Here is a 17334-nt window from a genome sequence, read left to right as displayed (position 1 = left end):
ACCACTGCATCCATCACTATAAGGCATAAGTTGACAAGTCTTATGTGCCTGTAATTTCACCAACACCCTTACCCTTCCAGACTGAAATACAGTAATGCTCATATTACAGCTTGGCGACAGAAATAGGTAAGGTTGCAGTACTTCCCTGGATGAATTTTTTCATTTTTCTGTAAACTGTTGAGTTTCTTTAATTTTAGTGGAAGTAGCAATTACTGCCATTCGACATTTGCGGTACTAAGATCAGTCGTAGGACAGAGAACAATTACTGGCACTCGACATTTGCGGTACTAAGACCAGTCGTGGGACCGAGAACAATTACTGGCACTCGACATTCGCGGCACTAAGACCAGTCGTGGGACAGAGAGCAATTACTGGCACTCGACATTTCCGATACTAAGACCAGTCGTCGGACAGAGAGCAATTACTGCCACTCGACATTTGCGGTACTAAGACCAGTTTTAGGACAGAAAGCAATTACTGGCACTCGACATTTGCGGTACTAAGACCAGTCGTAGGACAGAGAGCAATTACTGCCACTTGACATTTGCGGTATTAAAACCAGTCTTATGTCCAAGAGCAATTACTGCCACTCGACATTTGCGGTACTAAGACCAGTCACAGGACTTAAGTCTTATATATTTTGTATTTGTGTTTAAATTGGCTTGAAATACGTTTAATAATAGAGAACTTTACCACAACATTCTGTCCCAAATCATCAAACATTTAATAAATGTTTGATGACACCTATCTTTTAGGGTTGCTATCGAAGAGTAGTAGAGCTCCTTGTGAAACGGTTCATCCAGGGAGGAGTGCTGATGGAACTACAAGCATTTAGGACTTGTCAACTTTATGTCTTAGGGTGAGGCCAGACGAGCGGAATCTTGGCAATTGTGGGTCGTGTAATTTACGTTGCATTCAGTTCATATAAAAGTCGGCTTTGTGCCACACGACGACCCAAATTCAATTGCGTTCGCACTGTATGATAACGGCTTGATAACAAGTGACGGCACGAAAAATATCATACCCAACATTATTATGATTATTCACAAATAAAATTGGTAAAAGTCTTCTTTTCATTTTAGATAACCGTCAAATAATGAAGCCGAGTTCCTGACAGCCATCATTGCAAGAATCGATTTTCCATTTATCGAAATCCATGTATTTCTTATGGTACCTACTTAAATTAAATATAAATTAGACTGTAGGCCGCCGTGTAACGTACGAATTAAATTTGTTTTGTCCTATTGTGCGGATCACGTGGCAGGGACATGGCTTTATTTCCGAGTTTATTTTTTTGCAAACGAAATTAAAGTGTTTTATTAAGTAATATCAGTTATCTGTTATTTTGAATCAACCAAAGCCATTTGAGGTTGTATCGACTGATAAGGTGTTTAAACATTGGTTCAGCAGTAAGATATACGTGAATGATGATTGTACATTTGAATTAATGCAGAAACCTTGGAGCACCTGGGAGTAAGGGGTACAAAATGTTTTTGAAATTGTGCTAGTAGAGCAATATACAGACAACAATGGGTCCTTCCTACAGACAGGTAGGTAGAAGACTATCTAGATAGGTTTCTGAACAAAATAAATAATGAATATTAGACGAAATCACATACGTTGCTCTGATACAAAAGTAAGTAACTAAGGCTCATGTGTTATGGAAATCGGAAACGACGATGGTATCACAAACACTCTGATTCAAGTTAACATAGAAAAGTTAGCTTTTCTACATGACCCGGCCGGGGTCCGAAGCCTCAGAGACGGTGACGCCATTAAAATCGGTGTACAAGCCTCTCGACCAGAAAAGGCCTACCATCAATAAAATTCACAAATTTGTATACATAAACGTTACTAAACTTTTACAACTGTATTGTTCCGTGTGCCTGTACAATTTTTCACAAATTTTGATTGAAATGTCACAGTCCGTTATACATATCCATTATAAACCCATGGTAAGGTCGCCGAGTATAATTAAACAGATGTTACGCAAAAATAACAGGCGAGCTCCATTTGTGCTCCCATAAAATTCTGGACACGCAGTCTCATAACGTGGCAGACGGGATTGTGGGACAAGGCTTGAGAGATCTAATATGAATAACATCCACGAATGTACTTTCGGAACGTGTTTGAATCGCTTGACTATGAAAATACAAGAAGTGAAGTGGAACAGAATGGAGCAGAAGGAAATAAAGAATTGGTTAATTTTAGTACATAATATTTATGTATTCATAAATACTGTATTTTCTGTTCATGGTCTTTATCCACGTCATAAGGTAACTCTTGTGAAGGTCATTAGGACGGAGACCGAACGATATTGAAGCCTAAATCAAAATTAGTTTATTGGACTTGTAATTTAATACAAGAAAAACATGCATGCTAACATGATTTCGATATTACTATTTTTTCTATAAAATTCAATTCTGTTTATGATAATAAACAACTCATCAAAAGTTCTGCAGTCAACAAATGCATTCACTATCAAAGTGTAATCGCTTAAACCAAACGCAAAAAAAACTCGGTGTCCCAAATTCTGTAATTTGCAGTACCTTCACATTATCAGAAAGCTAATCGCTATCAGATTCCACCTGCGACGAGCCTTGATTAGGGCCGTTTAGGGCCAATTCTGACTGTGCTAAACAGCGGTAATGGTCTTGATAGGGTCGTGCTGAATTTGCAAGGTGTAAAGCGGTGATATCTCTTAATGTGTGAATTACCAGTTGAAAGTTACCAATTCTATCTTTATTACATAAAATGTATACTTGCTTGGCAGGTTGTAGTATTGTAGATTTCGATAACTTCGTCTGTGGTTACACATACTATGTCGATAAAAAGATCTCAGGTGAAATCATTTTTTGTCTATCCTTATGGTGCAATTTGCTACATTTTTTGGTAGGAGTATTATGATGTGTCTTAACTAGCTTCAATAAAAGTATCACAAAATAGTAATATCAAAGGCCAATCAATCAAAGGTCTTTTACAGATCCATGATCACGGTTGCCTGACCACGGGACCTGTAAAAGGTCCAAAATGTTGGTTTATTAAAATAAAAACAAATATTGTTGTACGTATATGAATGATTTAGATTCGAAAAATAGTTTCATTTCCTACGAAATTTTAAGAACTTGAAGTGGTTTCCATGGTATTGAAAATATTTAAATATGAAGTTTTAATGAGGATGAAGTGTATCTAAACGTAAAATTGTAGAGATATCTAAGGTAAAGACTAGGAATAAATAGGTCTGGTGCAGCCACGTCTAATTACATGCCGATCTTTGCCTCAAAAGTTGTCATAGCTTTCATTTCCTTTTCAAAGTGCAAAAGGACTTGGAATTTCTTGCCAACTTTTGCCTTTGCTGCCACAAATAAATGAACTATGAATTACAGATTTTAAATATCTTTTAGTGATAGCTCTAATAAATAATATACAGAGTTATTTTTAAAACACAAACAACCTCACAGGATTATATTACTAAAATCATAAACAACAACTTTTATTGCATGTCTTTTTACATAACAATAAATTTAACCAAAAACTAACATTTTAATTTTTTATTGAATCGATGATTTTTTATTGGGTTGTTAGTATTTTACATATTACCCTGTATATTATGTTTTAACGAAGAAGCAAGAAATTGTCCCCAACGATAGTTTCGTAGAATTTTTCATATATGCTATTTTGTTCCTTAATGAATTGCAAATGTAATGCATTGGCATTTCGGTAACTTTCAATATGTTCAAATTTAATTTCAAATATATTTATTTCAGATAACAATCCATATAGTGTTATAAACAAAATAACTTAATATCTAGTGTTAGTATTAATTAATTTTATATAATTTAAAAGGACTATACAACTAAATGATGGTGTGGAGCTTAATGCATCTACGCAGAAGTGGCGAGTCCCACCGATATGTGAACACACACAAGATGCTGTTGGGCCCCCGCGGAGGCGCCTTAGGGCAGATGCATACCATTTCCTCACAATGGCCATGAAACCATCCATCTGAGCCTCGGAAAACATCCCCAAAGCACTACACCTCCACGGTAGACCCACCCCTGAATGCGTTATTATATTGAACACAAAGGTCGCTGAATGTCCGCCTCGAATATTGGCATGTGAGGTTTTTTCCTTTGTGAGCAGCTTACCAAATTGCCAAGTTCTCAATTCACCATATTCTCATTTTATCATGTTTTCAGCTCACCAACCTGCGTGAGCATGTAACAAACTCCTCACCTCACTATATTCTCAGGTCATCACACCCTCATTTCACCACGTCCTCAACTCACCACGTCCTCTACTCACCACGTCCTCGACTCACCACGTCCTCAACTCACCACGCCCTCAACTCACCACGCCCTGAACTCACCACGCCCTCAACTCACCACGTCCTCAACTCACCACGTCCTCAACTCACCACGTCCTCAACTCACCACGTCCTCAACTCACCACGTCCTCAACTCACCACATTCACATCTCGCCACGTTCTCAAGTAAGAGTTTTTTGCTAATAAATAATAATAATAAAATTTATTTATTGAGACAACTGAGATCCAATGAAATGTTAGTAGGTACAGACTTAAAACTATATTAGTACTTATATTTTTATACCAGGGACTTTGTATTATTTATTAAGTGCCGCATAATTCGGCACTCATTCCTGTCAGCAACTGTCTTTAGGAGGCTATTGGGGATGTCACGTATTCTCTTCAGTAGCGACGCCGAGTTTTTACGTACAACAGCCGTAAAACTATCTACGCGCGCGTCAATGAACATGGCTGAGGCACTGCAGACGTGACAGCCCCAACAGCGTCCTGTAGGCGTTGTTGTATTGCACGCACATAGCATTCCGAGAGCACTCGAGAGCTACACTCCTCTTCCACAGAGCGCTAGCGTACATTTAAAAAAAATCTCAATTTATTATATATTTATAGGGATTGTAGATCTCATTACGCTCACTGATCTCAGATATGCTAATAACTCAATTTCGCTAAAAATGTCGATTACGTTAGTTATGATAAGGCAGTAATGCAGAATTTTGTTATTTGTGTATACATAATTATAACCAGTAATAGATTTATGATATCACTGTTAACATTTGTATGATGAATAAAATTCATAATACAGTGATAATAGACAACAGAGGTATTTAAAAAAATAACACTCAATCTGTCGAGGCCACTGTAGTCGGGTAAGCTATTAAAATTAAATTATTGAGCTAATTCAAACAAATGCTCTCGAAAATAACTCGGAAGTGACCGGAAACGGAAAGGAAATCAGAACGTAAACAAGGGAAGCAGAATGAATAATTGTTATTTGAACGAATCGCTTAAAAGCTTTCAACTTAAATACTTATTGACGGTAAACAAATTTCAAAGCTAGGAGCGAGCTAGGTGGAACACAAATAAACAAAGAAAAACGCCCTCTTGTAATAATTAGGGTGGATATTTTTGTAACACCGTAACGAACGTAGAGTAAATGATGCACTAGAACATTCATTATGACCTCCAGGAATTCAAATTCAGCATGCCACAAGGTAGCCTTCTAGAACCCACATCTTTTTATTAATGTAAACGTCTTGTGAAGTTAAGTGAAGGAATTCTTCGCGGTTGTTACTGCCGCTGTTTTTCTTGCAAACGCCTGGACCGAAGCAGCTGAAACGGCACAAAGCTGTTTTCACAGGATTACTTAATTGTAACAATACTCAACCTTATAATTAATCGCGGGACTCTAATCCTAAACAGACACAGGATACATCAAGAAATAGTGAGGTGTACTTATTTGTTACCCTTAATAATACAGCATAAGGTACAATATACGCCACACATGCATATTTGATAATCGGTTCTGAGATTTTTTGTAATTCGGAATACGATAAAAACAAACAATTCATCTGTTAGTCGTTAAATTATTTTAACTTGTTATACTCTTAGTAAATCTGTGGTCGAAGAATATGGAGACACCATAGATATAGGGGAAAAAAAGGAGACATAGTCACACCACGTGGTTATCGTTGTGTTTATGATGGTTCGAAAAAGAGTGCCTCAAATTCAGACTTCTACAGCATTTTCATTTCTATTTCATAGTCATACTCCAATAATCGAGATATCAATACGCGATGCTAATATAAAAATATCAATGCATTTTTTTCAATTAAAAAAATTAAATGCCTTGATATTTTTTTTATATAACACGAGAATATTGTGATAATAACTTTACTTTTTTAAATAATGTTCACAATTTGTAGGTACAAGTAGCAGTACAGGTCCTTGTGAAAGAGATCGTACTTGTTTCATTATATATTATTATGGTCATTTTTGTCCAGTTCCTTGTGAATGAGATCGTCCAGTGAAGTACCTGACCTTATCTATTTCAACTGCCAAGCAGTAATGTGGGCATTCCAGGGAGGGTAAGGTTGCTGGTGAAATTACAGGCACATGAGTACTACGAGACTGACATATGTTCAAAATTAGACCTGGTTAGTTCTGATCGAAGCAGTGCTTCTACAGCACCAGATAACTAATCGTTATTATATTGACAGACAGTACAAGTAACTTCTTCTTTTTATAGTGTCGATACGGCTTAATTTATTTTAGAACTATAACGTTGGCTTTCTAAGTTGTCGCCTTACTGCGTTATTCGTGGTACGTAGAGATCTACGCTCGTACAAGTATTGGGGCACAACGAGCACAACAAGTGCAAGTAAGTAAGGTGTAAATAACATGGACTTAACAAGAGGAAGCCGTATAAACAATCGGGGTAAAAATTAAACTAATGAACAATATAATATATCACGGTGTTTCTTCAATATTGATTGTTATTGTCTTGTTTATTGGGTTTTAAATGAGACTGCAAATTAATATATACCGTCAGCCTGTTTTCTGGGTTAGGTTAGCTGGCAGTGTATAAGATTTTTGCCGAGTTTTGTACTTAACGTCTTTTGTCAAAGGAGTTTTGAGAAGTATCAAATATAAAATTATTTCATGAAATGTTAAAATTAATTAGTTTGGCGGTCAAAAGTAAATACAAAATCGAAATATTTTGAGGTATTCAGGCATTACAGATTTTAAAGGGTAAGCCTGTTTGTGACATTACAGGCAGATAGAACTTGTCAACTTGGCTGACGGACACGGAATTTTTGAGATTTTTAGCTATCCAGGACACTGTAACCTTGCTTATATGGATAGGCGCGTCACTTACCACCAGGCGCACAACTAGTTCCTGTCGCTTTATACTATAAATAATTAGGTAATCGGGAGAGAAAGAAATGGATATATTCGTTTGTGACGTCACACTTCAGTGACGCCTCACACGCCACATTCTAAGGCCCATTGTTTCAAATACCAACACGTAAAAGTTTGAAAAACAGTTGCAAATACATAAAATTGCTTAAATTAATTTTCTGTTGTTTTGTGTTGGCTGTCATATAAAATTGAATACATTCCACTGTACGACAAAATATCTATATTTTTTGTTAAAGATTTATAACCTATATTCAACCGTCTAGTCTATTTACTTAATAATAATAATGTCTTAGATAATCATTCCAATTACCTTATCAAGAATCAAGGGATTATCCGTACTACAGAACCAGAGCATTTAAATGGCAGACATTATGATGAACATCCAGACCAAAACCAATTGTATTTTTCTTTATATAGTGGAAGAGTATAGTACAGGATCTAGAACAAGTTAAATTTTACACTTAAGGTTTAATTTAAACTTTATTCCTCCTGCGATAAGGACGCTCCAAACGTTCAGTCTCCAGCTCGAAGTGCTCTTGACTGTACAAAAGACAAATTAGATTACATTACAGATTAATTAGACAACATCACACACATTGCTCTGATCCCAAAGTACGTAGCACTTGTGTTATGGAAATTAGAAACAACGACGGTACCACAAACACCCAGACCCAAGACTATACAGAAAAGTTAGTTTTCTACACTAACCCGGCCGGGGAACCCGGAACGTCAAGACGTAGAGTAAATTGTCATCAGAATACTAAAGCAGCATTTTTTTAAATTAAATTGTTTCTACCATGATATGACCTTCCTCCCATCTAACAATTAGAGTGCTACCCGTTAGGTTACTGACTTCGTCAATTATATTAGTTGTTTAGTCCAATAAATATTAAGTACACTGAGAAGCACGCAAACTTTGAACGGTATCATAATATCAGATCAGGGAGACATGAAGATTCTCAACGTTTGAGAAATTAAACTTAATATTTGTTTATCATCATCAACACATTATAAGTTCCACTGCCTGGACGAGTCTCCTCTTTTGGATGTACATCTACTATATAATTTACTTATTACACAATAAGTTAAAATATATAGGTAAGGTACAATACAACCTTAAATACTAGAAGCATAAAACTATGTCCACACACACAGTACATAGTATACGTGAGCTTACCAATGTTGCTATTGCTAGACTAGTTTGCTTTAGTTACTTCCATAGTATAATGTCCTACTACAGGATTCTCATGTGGAATAAAGCGGTAGATATACAAACCATATTTGTATTGCAAAAGCGATTCATTCGGTGGTTTAGGTGCTCGGATTTCTCTCAGAGAAAAGTTTAAGGAGGCTGGTATCATGACTGTGGCATCACAGTACATTTACTCAAATATTTTGTATGTCCGTAAAAATATACATAATTTCGTTAAGATAGAAGATATCCATAATATTCATTTTAGAACTAAGTCCAAACCCATGGTACCACGATTTCGTTTAACGAAGTGAAACGATAATTTTATGGGCAACTGTATACGTTTTTATAATAAGATTCCGGAGCATAATTATTAAGATCACCATTTCCTAAGTTTAAAACTTACATTAAAAGTATTTTAATTGAAAAGTCATATTACAAAATTGTAGACTACGTGTTCGATAAAGATGTATGGAAAGACAACGTGAATCTAGATTCCAAATATGATTCAAAATGCATTCAAGTTTATTTGAAAAGAGCAATCCCTAGAGTTTCTTGCTCGTTCTTCTCAGGGAGGTCAGCGTAGTGAACGAGCAGTAGCTTAAAAAATGACGTTTTCAATTGTAAAAATTTTACCTATGGAATAAATGATTGTTTGACTTTGACTTTGACTAGGATTGAATTGTATGAATAAATTGGGTCCCCGTGGCAAGGTGCCTAAGATGCTGGCAGCATTCCCCCTTCATATAGCTACGCTTATACGTTGGGCAAGGTAGGTGCCGACGCTTGCTTTCATAAACAATCTACTAATTTATTGAATAAAATTTTGTACAGACGAAGGGTACCGGGACCCCACGGGCCAAGGGTTCCGACTGCAAAGGCTGTAAATAGATAGTCGGAGCCGAGGTTCTAAAACCCGCGTCTGAATATTCATATGAAATACTTCACAATGCACGTCACCGCTTTACAATATCTAGTGACGGGACGAACAAGTCGTGCACCTGATAGTAAGCTACACGCCTGTCCGTAACAGTTGCAGTGACACTGAGAGCTTTAAATCCCCAAAAATCTGAGTGATACTGTCACTGTGCCGATCACCCTGAGACATGAGTTGACAAGTCCCATGTGCCTGTAATTTCACCAGCACCTTTACCCTTCAAAACCGGAAAACAGTAATGCTGACATTACTGCTTGGCGGCAGAAATAGGTAAAGTGGCAGTACTTCCCTGGACGAAGTTTTTCACAAGGAGCTCTACTTGTTACTAACTAAGTAAATAAATAAATACACATAAATAAATAAATAGACACTGACAGTAATAACTAAATTTTTTATTGAATTGATATTCAATTATTTTTTGTGAAATTACTCCACTAGTTTGTTAAAATTATTAATACAAAGATCGAACACTCAGAAAAAGCACTCAGAAAAAATTCCTTCGATTCGGTCGGATTCGAACCGACGTCTTCTTGCATACCGTGCCTGACGCTATACCAACTAAGCCACGGAACGAACCAACGGACTTCACGAATTTTTCTATGTGCTTGCGTCGTGTCTTTGTACTTGGTCTTTCAACGACTTTTTAGTCGTAGCGCTAAATCTTTGTATTACATAATAATTATAACAAACTGACAGTAATAGTTTTTTTATCATGTTTGCTTATTAAACATTTCGTAACTACATGTGTTTTATCGAGTGCTTAGGTTTTCGCGATTGTTACACATAGGAAATTAAACTATTTTTCCGGATTTAAACCGCGTATATTTGTTTTTTCAAACAAACCAACGTTTCGGGCCCTTTACAGGTCCCATGGTTACGGTTGACTGAGGTACAGTCTTCAACCAGTTATGCCTAATATTGATGCAAACCACCCTATTTTTATATTTTTATAGTTATTAATTAAATACCTTATTTTTAATTTTACAAAGAAAATATTCCAATTTAGGTTACATTAAGTTTTACAAATTATTTTATTTAATGAATTTTTATTAAGTTCAATTTTTTATTAACTAATAATAGAAATTAGAATAAACTACAACATATTAATTAGTACTGCAGTCTTATGTCTGTTTGGGATTTTTCATTAGAGGAAATACTGGATCCCAAACTGGTGGTACGGAGAAACCATCTTCCCTGTTGAAATTAGGATGTTTTTTAATTTCAAAGGCCTCTCGCAGCATCCTGGGTAGATAACGGATTTCTTTTGCAAGGACCTGGGGTTTGTCAAACTTCATTGAATGTGTAGGTTTATCCATGACATGCTTGCAGACTGCAGATTTGTTTACGCGATGATGTTTGACATCAGCTATATGTTCTTTGACGCGGGTACAAATACACTGACAACCACAAATTACACCCAAACTCACGAGAGAAATAGATGTAAGCCATACAAATATTTTACATTTATGAACCCGTGACATCTGCGTAACAGACCAGCATGGTAACCGTTCGGTCACGCAGTTCATTCGTACACTTATTATATAACTGCCTCTGTGGCCGAACGGTTACCATGCCGGACTGCCACGCAGAGGTCCCAGGTTCGATTCCCGGGCCGGGAGAAATGTTTGTATGGCCTACAATTATTTATCTCGTGAGTTTGGGTGTAATTTGTGGTTGTCTATATGTGTGTCCATGGCACCCGCGACACAGGGTTTACCTAGTGCGGGGCTATGTTGAGTGTGCGCGTTATTTATTATTTATTATTATTATTTATTTATTGCATTTTGCCTCGAATCCTCGTTGTATTTATTTCTTAAGAGAGTACCACAGGGTACCATCCCGGGACCATGTTTCACTGTACTAAAGACAGTAGACTTTATTTATACAGCTTTTCAGTTTGAGAACCACTTTCAACAGTGTTCGCCTACATTGAAAGCGCCTTTGATTACAGTTATCTCGCGAACGTTGTCTTAATTAAGCCACGCACGTCACAAGCCTGGTGACAGGGTAATTATGTCTTGACTTGTCTATGACAATGATATACCTACTGATCTATTTATATAATTTACTCAGCTCGTATGTGTATTATGTGAAAATTTTAGTTTTAAAACAGTTACAATCCTACTTATTACTTGTTACAATGTAGAAACCACGTACGAATACGATGGTATAACTTTTTTTTCACAATATTTCTTAGGAAAGTGGCAAGGACCGACCAAGGCGAACTTTTCAGTGCCCCCCAGATCTTTGCGATTTAAAGCTCTAAGCGCATTGCAACTGTTATGTACAGGCGTATCCAGAATTCAAATAAGTATCGTCCATAATTTATTAATACACTCACCAAGGCAACTGTAACTTTAATACAAGCCTATAAGTAACAATAAAATCTGATACCGGCCTTAAATAATCTTCAAAAGACGAGGTATATCTTAGGTTTTCGCAAAATTACGTCATAAAATTCAATGAAGTGTATTAGGTATGATAGCTATATAGTTATTATTGAAGCTACGGGCACGAAAAATGGTAGATTGAGCAAAATGAATGATAATGACTGTGAGTACCAATGAGGAAGTTAAATAGGAAAACATTGATGTTAGAAAGCTTTGAGAAAATCTTACTGGATGTGTTAAGTAACAGATAATAAATGTGGCCCGGGAATCGAACTCGAGACCTTTGCGTGACAGATCAGCATGGTAACAGTTTAAGTATAGTATTAGTATATAGTTATGGGTTAAAAATGCTACTATGGTTTTTCACTTTCCAATAAAACTAAGTAGGCAGCAGTAGAGCTCCTTGTGAAAGAATTCGTCCAGGGAAGTACTGCCACCTTATCTATATTACTGTGTTCCGGTTTTGAAGCGTGTTGGTGAAATTAGAGGCATATGGGACATGCCAGCTTATGTGACGGGCGCAGTGGCAGTGCCCTCCAGATCTTTGCGATTTAGAACTCTCAAGTGCCACTGCAACTGCTATGAACAGGCGTGTTGTTCACCACCAGGTACCCCGCCAAGACGGAGTCACGAGTGGCAGATTTAAGAACAAAAACAGGATCAGTCTTCCAACAAAATATTACACACAGTATAGAAGACTTCTGAGCCCCCCCCAGAATGTCAGCACAGCATAGCAATACTGCCCGCACCGCGCAGGCCGTGGCCGCCGCCGCCACACGTCTCGCTAATTTTTATCCGACTGTAAAAAGGGAGGAAGTTCTCAATGCGGCTGTATTTTCTTTTTTTTGTATGGAAGTTACACAATAACTCCGGCATTTCCACGCTTTACTTATTCAAAACTTTTAAAGAGTCAGGAGAGTCAGGGAGTCAGGAGATGGTAAAAATTTCTACGTATTTTAAATTTCTAATCAACTTAGATGTCAATTTGGATGCATTACTTTAAGAATATGTGTGTGTGAATATGAAGGAAATGTGAATTGAAATTAGCCTGCAAATTTATATATACTATGTATATTTAGTATTTCCGTTACTTTGTGCTTTAAGATGAGATATATGTAGATATAGATAAGATGAGAACGCAAGACTGTAAGAACGCAAGACTGTACGAGCGCAAGACTGTAACAGCGCAAGACTGTAAGATATAAGTTAATTTACAGTCCACTAGCATTTTATTTAACCACTGGTCCTAAATACGAATGACTTGTTCGTCACGTTCCTTGGTATTACCTATAAAAAAAAACACTGCGTCCGCTGAACAGGGTATATTTTTCGCGCATTAAAAATTCAGTACATTCTAAAAACATAAAAACTCTTAACAAGCAAGTAACTGAATAATAACATTTATCTCGTCATGACGTACATGTCCCTGTTTTTACAACATAATAAACATTTTGTGGCCCATTCACAGGCCCTTAATGGATGTGGGAAATACGGTTATAGGCGAATTTAGAATGGATATCATATAAAGGAACGGAATAATGGCTCACTTCTCCAGAATTAGTATTGGTTCTTTTTTTTTTGTAGGTAGGTAGGAAGGTAGGTAGGCAAACAAGCATACGGCCCGCCTGATGGAAAGCGATTATCATCGCCTATGAACGCCTGCAACACCAGGGGCGTCACGAGCGCGTTGCCGACCCTTTAGGACCCTTCTCAAACCCCTTTTGAAAGACTCCATGCTGTATTCCTGCGGGCTTCTGAAACCATACAGTACTAGATAGGATGGACTCCCTGCCGGTGGCGAGCGGAGCGATGGTAAAATGTTGCTGTTGGCATCATGTCAAACAGTTCTATTATTTAGGTTCTATTTTGTAACAACAGAAGCGATCCCCTGAAATGTTTAGTTTTTATCATGGACCAAATAATTCAAGAGTAATGCTTATAGCGATAGAAGACAGCGTGGGTACTTAGTACTTATTGGTATACCAGATGTCACCCAATAGCTCTTTTTTACATTGACTAGCTGCAATTGATCAAAGCCACTCTTTTTTTATAGTATTAAATGACGGGACAAACAAGCCGTGCGCCTGATGGTAAGCTTTACTCCTGTCCATAACAGTTGCAGTGTCACTCAGAGCTTTAAATGGCACAGATTTGAGGGGCATTGCCACTGCGCCCGTCACCACGTCATGTCCGTCTCTGCAGCTAACCACAAATCCCAGCAAGTCCATACCCAAGTCCGGGTCCACTAGAGATGCAAAGGCGTATCACTGGCGGAGGACTTGGCCCGGACGCTCGCTACCCCAGTCTTGCCGTGGAACCCGTAGTCTCTCCGGAAAACCCTATCTCCCGGGTCGGTAGATAGGGACAGGGATTTTAGCAGCACTAGAGCTCGTTGTGAAAGAGTTCGTCTAGGGAAGTACTGCCACCTTATCTATTTCTGCCACCCAGCAGTAATGTGCATTACTGCGTTCCGATTTTGAAGGGTGAGGGTGCTGGTGAAATTACAGGAAATTGCAACTTATGTCGCAGGGTGACGGGCGCAGTGGCAGTGCCCCTTAGACCTTCGCGATTTAAAGCTCTGAGTGACACTGCAACTGTGATGGAGACGCGTGTAGCTTACCATCAGGCGCACAACTCGTTCGTATATAAAATATAATTATATAAAGTACATTAATAACCGACTTCAAAAAAGGGAGGATGATCTCAATTCGACCGCATGATTTTTTTGTTTTGTATTTATGTTACGCGATAACCCTGGCATTTGTGAACCGATTTTGATAATTCTTTTTTGTTGGAAAGAAGGTACCTCAGAAGTGGTCCCATTTAAATTTCACGAAAATATTCCGCCTCTAAGGGCGGCAAACTATGAATGACTTTTGAGGTCGGTTTTTTTTAAACTTTGTGCTAAGATTTTACTATACATTAGCTTTGCGCTTCTCTTATTGTGATTTGCTGGATTTTAGTAGGTTAAATCTTTGCGATTTAAAACTTTGCGCAGCACTGCAAGTGTTATGGATATGCGTTTTACTTACCACTGGGCTCAAGTCTTCTGTGTCCAAACACTTGATGTTATAAAAAAGTCTTTTCCCAACCGATCAAAAAGAGTTTCAACTTTATATTTTAGCAGCCTAATACCGGTCACGCCCACTACAATGTTAGCACCATCGAGTATATAACCAGAAATAGAGACGAAGTAAGGGCCATCCATCCTTGCCAAATCATCAGGTAAATGGGCCTTATATCACTTTTAAATATCAACTTGTTTTTGCGCTGAAATCACAAATTAGAAAACTGAATAGTACAGCGCCAATAACTGACCTGAGTGTACGTCTTCGTTGGTATATTCCAAAAATATTATGTATTTATTGTAATAAAGATATCTCTAACAATGGGGGCTGTTTCATTCGGTGGTGTGGGAAAAACAGCAAAACATCTAATTACAAAACAAACGGAATTACATTTCATCGGTAATTAAATATTAAATATGTAATTTTGCAATTTTTGTCCATTATAGCAAAGCTCATGTTAAACTGGTCGATTTGAAGTGAAACAATTGACGACACCCGTCAATGGTTTCGAATTCGAGCTGGTCAATCGGAGAGCAGTTGTTACAGTAATAATTTGGCAGAATAGTTTTAAAACAAATTAAATTACATTTCGTCTCTATTTCTGATTATATACTCGATGGTTAGCACCTACTAATTAAGCCACTACTAGATTGTCTATATCCAGGTCCAGAACAGCTAAAAAGAAATCTGTGAGAAATAATAATTTGAGGCGCGGGCCGTTGGTCGCAGAATTTGCTCAATTTCACTCACGTAACGAGGACAATAGATTTTTCCACAATGGAACGTTCAAATTCAGATTTTGTCACCTTTTGTGTATGCTTTCCATTTTTCTGACGTACATTTTCTCTGAAAAGATCGTAGTGCTTTGTTTCTTTGGTGATTCGGCCTTTAATGACGGAATCGGACAAATAGATTGTGACAGATAAACGCACTAGTGTACTAAGTAAATACGTACTGTGGGCCGCATTTAAAGACACACAATCTGCCAAAATAACTTATTGAAAATTGTACCGTACGGATCAAATATGACCGTGGTATTTTTATTATACTAAGTGATGGAACGAATAAGTCGTGCGCCTGATGGTGAGCGACACACCGGGCAGTAAGAGTTTTAAATCTCAAAGATCTGAGAGGCACAGAGGTACAGTGGTACCCGTCACCCTGAGACCTACGTAGAAAAGTCCCATCTGCCTGTAATTTCACCAGCACCCCTTCCAAACTGGAATGCAGTATTGCTCACATTATTGCTTGGCGGTAATTAAAGCCTTAGCCTAAGGGCGCGTATATTCGATAGGAATTGCAGCGCGTTTACGCGCGGCTGCCGCGCGGTCTCCGCGGAGCGTCCGCGTGCTTTTAACTGTCATGGCAAAATACGCTCTATTTATTTATCATTTACGTAATAACTTAAATGAGCGTCTCATGCGCGCGAGGGAGACTGGCTTGTCGTTGGTCTACGCAGCGACCGGGCGGATATATTATTCAGAGGAATTTAAATGTTGTTGCCTAGTAAATAGAATTCAGATTCGCCATGGATAGGTGCTCTCGGGCAGCTACTACAAATTTGTGAGTCCTATGCACTGGCACAGGGCTCAAATACAATGCTAAAAAAAGTGAGCTCTTAGTTTTTAAGGCAGGATCTAAAACATACTCCAAAATGCCTGATGTCTCTCATTGTGGAACGCAATTGTGCAGAGTGACGAAATTTAAATATCTGGGCCACTGGGTCACTGAGGACTTAAAAGATATTTGTGACATTGAGAGGGAACGTAGGTCGCAGGCTGTCCGTAGCAACATGTTCGCACGATGCACTAAAACTGTTAAAATTACGCTTTTCAAAGCTTACTGCACATCCTTTTATGCATACAACCTATGGGTCAAGTATACGTAGCGGACTTATAGTGACCTACGTGTCCAGTATAATAACGCCTTCAGGTTTCTGCTGGGGCTGCCGTGACGCTGTAGTGCGTCAGGGATGTTCGCGGAAGCGCGCACGGATAATATAACAAGGAAACGGTGCGCCTCCGCGCTCACCCGTCTCTTTGTCAGCACCAACCGAATCTTGAGGGTGTTCGCTGATCGGTGGGACTCCCCAATACTACGCCGCTGGATGCAGTTTCGTACTTAGCGTTGGGGAATTCCAAGATAACACGATGTTTACCACCACTATAGTTATAAAATACTGACATTAGATTATAAGTTGTATTACTAACAAGCTAAGGATTGTGTCCGAAATAAAATCTTTTATTATTATAAGTATTTTAGACTCTTTATTATTATTATTATTATCGTATTTATTTTAAACTCTATTATTATTATTATTATCATTATTAATGTACGTGAAAGCGCGGTAACGGTAGTCGCATCGGAAACTTTAGCGTCGTGTAACTGGGCGCTAGTGGTTTGACGTACCGATTTTCATGCAGAGGCCGTTGGTTCAAATCGATCTCTCACTTCAGAATTTATGTGCTAAAACTAATTAGAAATTTATCATGAGCTTTCCGTTG

Source organism: Hyposmocoma kahamanoa, unplaced genomic scaffold (assembly GCF_003589595.1).
Source record: "Hyposmocoma kahamanoa isolate Upper Pololo Valley unplaced genomic scaffold, ASM358959v1 129, whole genome shotgun sequence".
NCBI classification, from domain to species: Eukaryota; Metazoa; Arthropoda; class Insecta; order Lepidoptera; family Cosmopterigidae; genus Hyposmocoma; species Hyposmocoma kahamanoa.
The sequence above is the reverse complement of the archived record's forward strand: the minus strand, read 5'-3'. Positions refer to the sequence as shown.